The 8,609-nt window shown below is 44.6% G+C and overlaps 1 pseudogene; it reads right to left on the bottom strand.

Annotated features, from left to right (window-relative positions):
• Positions 1–2,879: 2,879 nt before the first annotated feature.
• On the bottom strand, positions 2,880–5,030 carry LOC107530143 (FMR1-interacting protein NUFIP2 pseudogene; annotated as a pseudogene).
• Positions 5,031–8,609: the final 3,579 nt, after the last annotated feature.

The following is an 8,609-nucleotide window of genomic DNA, read 5'->3' as shown; positions in this document are numbered from 1 at the left end:
CACTTGAAAAGGGCAAAGAAAAAAATTCTGAAAGCCAAGGGAGAGGCGGGGAAAGCCCTTTCCCCCTTCCTCTCACCTGGGAGAATTAAGCCTCTTATTTATAAATGTATAGCTGCCTTTAGAACAGCCACACCTGATTCAGGACTCAGGGACTGGGGCTGGTTTAGAGGGACTCCACGGGAGCCTGCCACCATCAAGCCCGCCGTGGGCACAGGGCGGCAGGAGCCGTGTCCCTTTCCCATGAGGCTGTCTCCCCTGTGCCCCTGCAGCCCGCAGCGAGGGAGGAGGGCTCCGCGTTCCTGCTAGAGAAGCCCTCTGGGGCAACGGGGGCTTCTCCCCACTCAGCCTGAACCCCCACCCGCCCCCACCTTTTCAATGCTCACATTTTTCTCTCTCATTCTGACTCACAAGATAAGGTTCCTATAATGGAAATAAGAGCCAAAACAAGCATGGGGGCGGGGGAGGTGAGTCCGAGCCATTCACCGAGCAACTGAAGAAGCCCTGCTCGAAGGCGGACGCGGGGGCTGCAGGGGAAGAAGAGAAGGGGACCCGCCAGAGTATCACAGCCCTGCGCACACACGTGCTCTCCCTGTCCCTGCGAGGAGTCTTTTCCAACCTAGGCCTCTCCTTTGCTTCCTGGTGGGGTGGACCTCCTGCTCCTTCTGAAACATTCCCTAGGGCCCCAGGCACCTGCGGGGGTTCCTAGCAGAGCCATCAGAGGTTGAAAGAGATCTCGAATAAACCATAAAGGCAAACCCTCTGCCTCCAGACAGGTCCTGACACGATGTCCTCAGGCAGATAACTACGGGTCTTATCTTAAGTAAAACGTCAACGCTGCTACAATCTACTGGGTATCCATTCCTTCGTTCACTCGTTCACTCAACAAAAATGGATAGATGGTCAACCTTGTGTCAGGCATTTCTCTGACGGTGTGGACAGTCCTGCCTTTGCACGAGGAACAGATATGAGAGAACAAATAGGTCAAGCTGTAGGGTTGAAGCCACCTTTCCCCAAAGAGGTAGGTCCAGCAGTGTCCAGGGCCCCAGGAATCACCTGGCATGCGGTCTGAATCCTGTTGTACCTCTCTTTCCCAAGAAATGTTCAGTAGAAAGACCAGGAAACCTTTCTTGAAGAACACCAGGTAGAGAATAAGGCTGTGTGGGCAAAAAGAGGCCACATACTGAAACACAAGCTCGGGGGGCCCATGCAGTGGGCCTTACAAACCCAGAGGCCAACATCACCACAGAGTGGCTGACCGTAGAAATTCATGGTGGGTAGTCACGGCGGAGGCATAAAATTTTAGTGAAAGGCTTAATCTTTGTTTTAAGCAAGGCCAGTCCATTGTTTCTATCCCTTTAGGTTAACACACCTTTAAATGCCTCTTTTTCAAAGTAACCACCCTTAAGAGAGCACATAATTTAACTATCCTGTAATTCAGTCCTAACTGGGTTTCTCCCACCTTCATGGAATCTTCCTTATGTTCCCTCCTTAATTCCAAATGTATAAAAGAGACTGCAAACAGTCATTTTTGGAATCATTTTTTTCTTAGTCTGTTCAGATCTTGCTTCCAGGTATATCCTCTGTTCGGCTCAAATAAATTTTTATGCAAGTTCTCTAGAGGTTTGGGCATTCTGACATTAACACTAACATTGTAAAAATGTGGTTTACTGACAAGAGAAATTATTAAGTTTTAAAAAATTTTATTTAAAAAAAACAACGACCCAAAAACACAGACTTCTTTCACTTCTGTATGTCTTCTGTTGCATTTTCCAGTTTGCTCAATGCTTTAAAAAGCTCAAGGATGCCTCTGCTTTCGATCGTCCGTGGGCCTGAAGCATCCTGGCATTTGGCAAACAGGAAGAAAACTCAGCAAAAATCAGAATAGGAGCAAGGCAGACTAAATGCAGGGCATGCCTGTAAACATGTTATACATTTGAAAATTACAATATCAGTAAAAGTGATACAGTTTACAAGTGAAATAAAACTATCTGAATTGGCCACCCCAACTTTCTGAACATGGACTGATACAATAAGTTATTTTTCATATATATATTTAACCGAAGCCAAGTGAACTATGTACCACCAACCATTCCAGAAGTCAATGCCCTCCCCTCTCTCAACCCCACAAAAAATAAAAGGAAAGAAAGAAAATATTTTCCCAACACCCCACAGAGACTGCTTAACTCCTGGCAAGACATGCATATCATGTTTGCTAAAAAAATACACCCCTGCAAACTTTGAGGCATATATCCAGCATTCTCTCAGGGCTCAAAGTGTAACCAAAGGATCAAGGGAGTGGCGGGTGGTGGTGGTGGTGTGATGTTCAGTCATTCTGGGTTCCCTGTGATCAGTGCATCACTTTAGTCATAGAACAAGATGTGGAGATCTCAATCTCTTTAGTGGACTTGCCTTTCCAGTGGGTCATTTGTTGCCCAACTTGATGACAGCAGGAACTTTAGAAACGTGCTTGTTAACAAGTTCGTATTCATTAATCACTTGCTGTCACACTTAAAAACAAAAACTAACAAACAAAAAAAACAGCTGTTCAGTATTGGAGATTAAATAACCATGAGTAGTCTCTTGAAATAAATTTGATTTCTTAAGAAGTCTACTTACTTCCAGGTGCCTTTAAAAAAAATAACCATATACATGTATATACAGACACATATATATTATACATATATAATATGTGGTGGGGCAAAAGTAGGGATACAGTTGTTTGTATAGAAAGTGATACCATAATTAATAAATAATAATATAAGAATAAACTCTGTTTCACATACAATTGTATACCTACTTTTGTCCCACCCTGTATATAAGGCTCTCTCTCTCTAAAACTATATATACACACATAATCCTGTGATTCTACTTAGAGTTCCTCAGCCAAGTTGAAGATCCAAGAGCATAGAAGCCCATGTCCCCTGTGAACAGCGACTCTCATGCTTCCAGAAGGTTACAAATGGCAGCCTGGTCCTTCCCTGACCTGGACTATCTGTGGCTTCATTATAAGTGATTATCTTTTAGGGAATCTTGCTTCTGCCAATTCCAAAGAGATTCCATTTCTTCAGTGTGATATACAATAGCAGCCCTCAGGGCAAAAGAGCTGCAGCTATCATTTCTGTTCAGGCCCCTCTGGTATCTCTGTTCTTTGGCAGAACATAACAAAGTATTCGTAGGGCCAGAGGACCTTGATTTCCTATCTTGTAGTCCTTTGAGAGAAACACTAAAGCACCATGACTATGGGTGTCTGCTCTTTGAAGGTGACCTATAGACTGGCTCCGAGGATAAGGCTCTGCGTAGCCCCAGATTTTAGAATGCCACCCGGAACTTGAGCACTAGTCCATTTCTCCAGGTCCTAAGCCTTGGGAAACACAGGATGCTCAGTCCCTGGGGGTATCGCTTCAGCACCCTGTGAAACCAAAGTGGCAGGATATTCCCCTTGAAATGTCACCTCCATCACTGTATGATCTGATGACTTCCCAGTAACAGTCTAGGGCCAGCACTGGGCTCATTTGTAAATGATAAACCCCACTGATCTGGGAGCCCCAGGTTTTGCTTTTCTGTCTAAGAGGGTAGACCCACGTGTGCATATTTGAAGGGTGCTAGACTTAGTTTGTTCAACAGCTGCGGAAGTCAGCCTCCCATCCTGGAGAACTGAATCAGTCCCAGAAGAGATGGGAGTCGGCGTATCAGCAGCGGTCGTTGGCAGAGCTGACCCTCTGGAGAATACACCCTTGCACCTGTCCCTGCTAAAACAGGCCCATAAGAAACAGATCTCATCGCTGACACAGGGACCTGGGTAACCGACTTGCAGACGGGGCCTGAGTTTCCCCGGTAGATGACTAAGGGGATCAAGATGGTGCACAGAAGAGCTCTGTCAGTTTTGTTGAGGTTTTCCTTAGCTTTGCTTGCCTAACTTTTTTCTAGCACTTCTATTATCCACTGGGAGAGCTCGGTGTGGTTTGAATAGGGTCCACGAATCTTCTCGGGAGACAGCAGCAGACGCATGCTTTGCTTTGGGCAACCACCAAGCTGCTGCTCAGGCCAGGTTTAACGTCCAAGCTTTTCCGCAGCAGGGTTTCCTCGACTTGTTCCTCCAGACCCCGGTGGGCTTCAAACCACCTGCTCGACTTCCCTTTTGTTCAGTGCAGTCAGGTTTGCAAGTTTCAAGTCTCCGTTTTAACGTCGGGACACTGGTTCTTGTTGCATTATTTTATCCTGCACCGAATTAAGGTTTTCACAGCCCTTAGCACTATCACGCCTCGCGTTCCTTTTGTTAGGAGTGGTACATCCGCTCTCAGATCCACTACCATCATCATCTGCTCCTTTGCCCATATAACCATTAGAAATCGAGCCAGAATTATTTGTTATAACACCATTGGGAATTGCTACACTATCACTCTTACCTGCACACTGGTTCTCTCCAGATTTATTTTCCTAAGACTTTCCATGCTTTTTGTCCATACTGTTTTTCTGAATGAAATTCCTGGTTTTAATTCCCACTTTCCCAAAGGTGCTGGCTTTTACAGTCTGCGTCAGGCCAGTGTCTACATCTTGTTGGCTGCTGTTGAGAACTCTGGTAGTGTTGGTAGCTTCATCAGAACCCAGGCTCTTTAAGGATATTTCTCTTTCTCCAGCATTACCATTCAGCTCACCACAGCCTGTTTTCCTCTTCGGTGTGTCCTGGTGCTGCTGGAGGGTGTGTTTCTGCTCATATTTCAGTGGCTTTGGCTGGGCCTTGGGCTGCCCTTGGCTCCATGCTGCGGAAACTGGTGAGGCTGCCTGTGGTGGTGGTGGTGATGGTGATTGTGGTTGTAGAAATCACACTGGTGGTGGTGCAGCAGCAGCTCCTGCTGGGGCGACAGTGCTGGGGCTGGGGCTGGGGCTGGTTGGGCTTTTCCTCCATTGAAAGTGGCTGGTTCTTCCTGGCGAAGGAGGCGAGCTGCTGCACCGTCAGGAACTGGACAAGAGAAATTGCTGTCTCTACACTGAAAAGTCAAATTTGAAATTTGACTATTTAATGGTAACATTGCAGTAATAATGAAATAATCCTTGATAATATTCCAGGTTTATTTTTGTAAGCCCACAAGTTTATAGCCTTTGATGAGTTCAATCTTTGATATTTGGCTTCAACGTCAACTGGACATTGATTTTTAAAAATTAATAAGCTTTACTTTTTTAGAGTAATTTTATGTCCACAGAAAAAGCACAAAGACTTCCCATATACCCCCCCCCCCAACATATTTACAACCTCCCTGACTATCAACATTCCCCACCACAGTGCATTTGTTAACTGCATTAACATGTCCTTATCACCCAAGTCCATAGTTTACATTAGGGTTCGCTCTCGGGGGTATGCATTCTGTGGGTTTGAAGAAATGAACAATGACACATGTAGTATCGGAGTATCTTTACTGCCCTAAAAATTCCTCTGTGCCCTTTCTACTCATTCTTCCCTCCCCGCTAGTCCCTGGCAACCACTGGCAAAACTATGGAGTTGGTAAAAAATCAGTGGTTGGATATTGATTTTTAACACTCAGCTATTTGCACTCAGACAAAAGAAACAGTCAGTACATCCGTAGTCCCAGAGAACACCCCTACTTAAGCCGAGTTTACACAGTTCTAAAGGACTGGTCTATGGGGAAACTGAGGGGGGGTGGGGGTGAGTGAAGGACAATGAAGGCAAGGGTCAAAGGGCAACCAAAATAGCTGAAGAAACTGTGAGCTCAAGAGCTTATGATAACGTTAGCCTTGCAGCTCATCCTACATGGATCCCCTCTTCCTTCTCAAGGAAGGGACATCTGCCTTTCTCGTTTGAGACCGATGCCCCGTTTGCTACGAGCATTTTGGCACCTCACCTTGTCTCCACTCCTGTTCTAAGTTCTTTTGTCCAGAGGCCTTGGTTCCTCCAGGACTGGGGTCTTACCTTGTCCCCTAAGACTTGAAGGGCCCCAAAGACTGCCCTTGAAACCCTGAGCTTGTGGCTACAGCCTCATTGTCCACTTTCCAGTTCTCTGACAAGAGCTTTCCATCTCCCAGAACCCAACCCTGTGTCTCTCCCGCGCATGTCCCCTCCTGAGCAGAGCCCCAGGGTGAGCCGGTTCTGCTCCTGGCGTGGCACGTGCTGAAACCCTGTAACAACGGCACAGCTGCCCTACTGTTAAGTATAGAAATGTGCTTGTCCAGAGCTTTAAGACAGAATGAGTCAGAATTCAAGAAATCTTTGGGATAAAGAGGTAAAGGGAGAAAAACATCATTAGTACAGGCATTTAAAAAGATAGCTCTTGCCCGGCCAGGTGTGGCTCAGCGGTTGAGCATCGACCTAGGATCCAGGTGATCGGGGTTCAATTCCTGGTCAGGGCACATGCCCTGTTGAGGGCTTGATCAATGACTCTCTCATCATTGATGTTTCTGTCTCTCTCTCCCTCTCCTTTCCTCTCTCTGAAATCAATATATTTTTTTAAAAAAATAGCTCTTGTACCAAGCCACCTAATGCCCGGCCTTGAACTGATACTGATTATATCAGTACGTAGGGAGTGGGGACCCTGGCAGGACTTGCGTCAGGCAGCTGGGGGAGGGCAGGCGGGCCGCTCACTACAACAATCTCTTACTTCACCTTGATTATATGCCTAGAACAGTGGAGCAGATGCTCAAGAAAATTTGCCATAAACAAATTGGAAATCCTATGTCTACCTTTTCAAAGCAGGTTTGTGAATATTTGACTTTAAACTTTACAATGCTTATGTTTTTCTAATTTAAATTTTTTATTCTGAAAAAACTGTCACACCAGAAAACTTACAAGAATAGCACAATGAACTCCATATACCCTGCACCAGTCTAGCCAGTTTTACACATTTGTTTTCTTGCTCTCACCCTCTCCTCTCTCTCTTCTTTCTCTCATAAGAACAAAGATATTCTCTTACCTAGCTAAGTATAATGAATCAAAGTCAGGGGATTTCATAATAATGCCATTTTATTATCTAATCAAATATCCAGTAATATCCTTTATTGCAATTTTTTTTTCTGATCCAGGACCTAATCCAGGCCTGCACTTTGCATTTAGCTGCCATGTTGTTTTGGAGAGCACAGGCCATTCGTTTTGTACATTGTTCTTCCATTTTCCCTTTGACTGTTTTCTCATGATTACAGTCCGCTTTCCCCTTGATTAGAATTGGGTTGTTCATTTTGGGCAGGATTTCTACATTGATGATATTGGATCATTCTTAGTGCATTGCATCAGGGGGCCCGTGATGCTGGTTCCTCCCATTATTGGTGATCACTCAGTGAAGGTGATACCTTCTAGGTCTCCACTGCAAAGTTCCCTTTTTGCTCTTTGCAATTAATAAATGAATTGTGGGATATACTTTGACATATGTAATTGCCGGTTACCCATTGTAAGTAGGGTTCTCTGGAGAAACAAACACACAAACAAGTATATATGTAGATATATAGATACAGCTCTACAGATAGAGAAATGTTGTGATTGACTGATTTACTTTAAGAGATTGGCTCACACAATGTAGAGTCCATCAACTCCAAAGTCTGTGGGGCAGGCTGGAGGCTGAATTTTTTTTAATCCTTACCTGAAAATATGTTCACTGATTTTTTTTTTAGAGAGAGGGGAGGGGGAGAGGGAGAGAGAAACATGGATGGGTTGTCTCCTGTACGCACCCCAACTGGGGATCAAACTTGCAACCTAGGCATGTGCCCTGACTGGGAACTGAACCTATAACCTTTCAGTGCACGGGACAACACTCCAACCAACTGAGCCACCCAGCCACGGCTGGAGGCAGAAGTTTTGCCTCCTTGGGGGACCTCAATCTTTTTCTCTAAGACCTTCAACTGGTTGGATGAGGCCAACCCACATTATAGAGTGTAATCTACTTTACTCAAAGCCTACTGATTTAAATATTAATCTCATCTAAAAAAAATACCTTCACCATGACAATTTGACAGGTGTTTCACCAAATATTTGGCCCAGCCAAGTTGATACATAAAATTAACACATTCCTCAGACTTCCATCCAATGGCTTTAGCACTCACTGATCATTTTGCCTTTAGTCAGTCATTACTAACTAACCATTTAGTGATGGTTAAAAATGGCAATGTTCTAACTCTAGCATTCCTTCCATATTTATTAGCTCTTTAAAAAAATCAGAAAATTGCAGATAAGCTAAGTTTTCCTCCAACTATTTCCCAGAGGTATGGTATATATCACTACTTTGATGTGTACAGTTCCACATAGTTTTATTTTTTTTAAGTGTTTAAATCTTTGCTTCATTTAGAGCTTATTCTGAGTACATGGTGCCATATGGTGCCAACTTAATTTTTTCCCAGATAACTACCCTATCTTCCTAACAGCTTTCGTTGCAAAGTCCCTGTTTTTTAAAAAAATTTTAATCCTCACACAAGGATGTTTTTATTGATTTTCAGAGAGCGAGGAAGGGAGAGAGAGAGGGAGAAACATCAATGTGAGAGAGGAACATCGATCAGCTGCCTCTCAGATGCACCCCGACCAGGGATTGAACCCAAAATCATTTGGTGTCCAGTGACTCTCTCAGATGATGCAGCCACTGAGCCACCCAGCCTGGCTGAAAAGTCCGTGTATA

This window comes from Miniopterus natalensis, chromosome 2 (assembly GCF_054644295.1).
Source record: "Miniopterus natalensis isolate mMinNat1 chromosome 2, mMinNat1.hap1, whole genome shotgun sequence".
Classification (NCBI taxonomy): Eukaryota; Metazoa; Chordata; class Mammalia; order Chiroptera; family Miniopteridae; genus Miniopterus; species Miniopterus natalensis.
The sequence above is the reverse complement of the archived record's forward strand: the minus strand, read 5'-3'. Positions and strand labels throughout refer to the sequence as shown.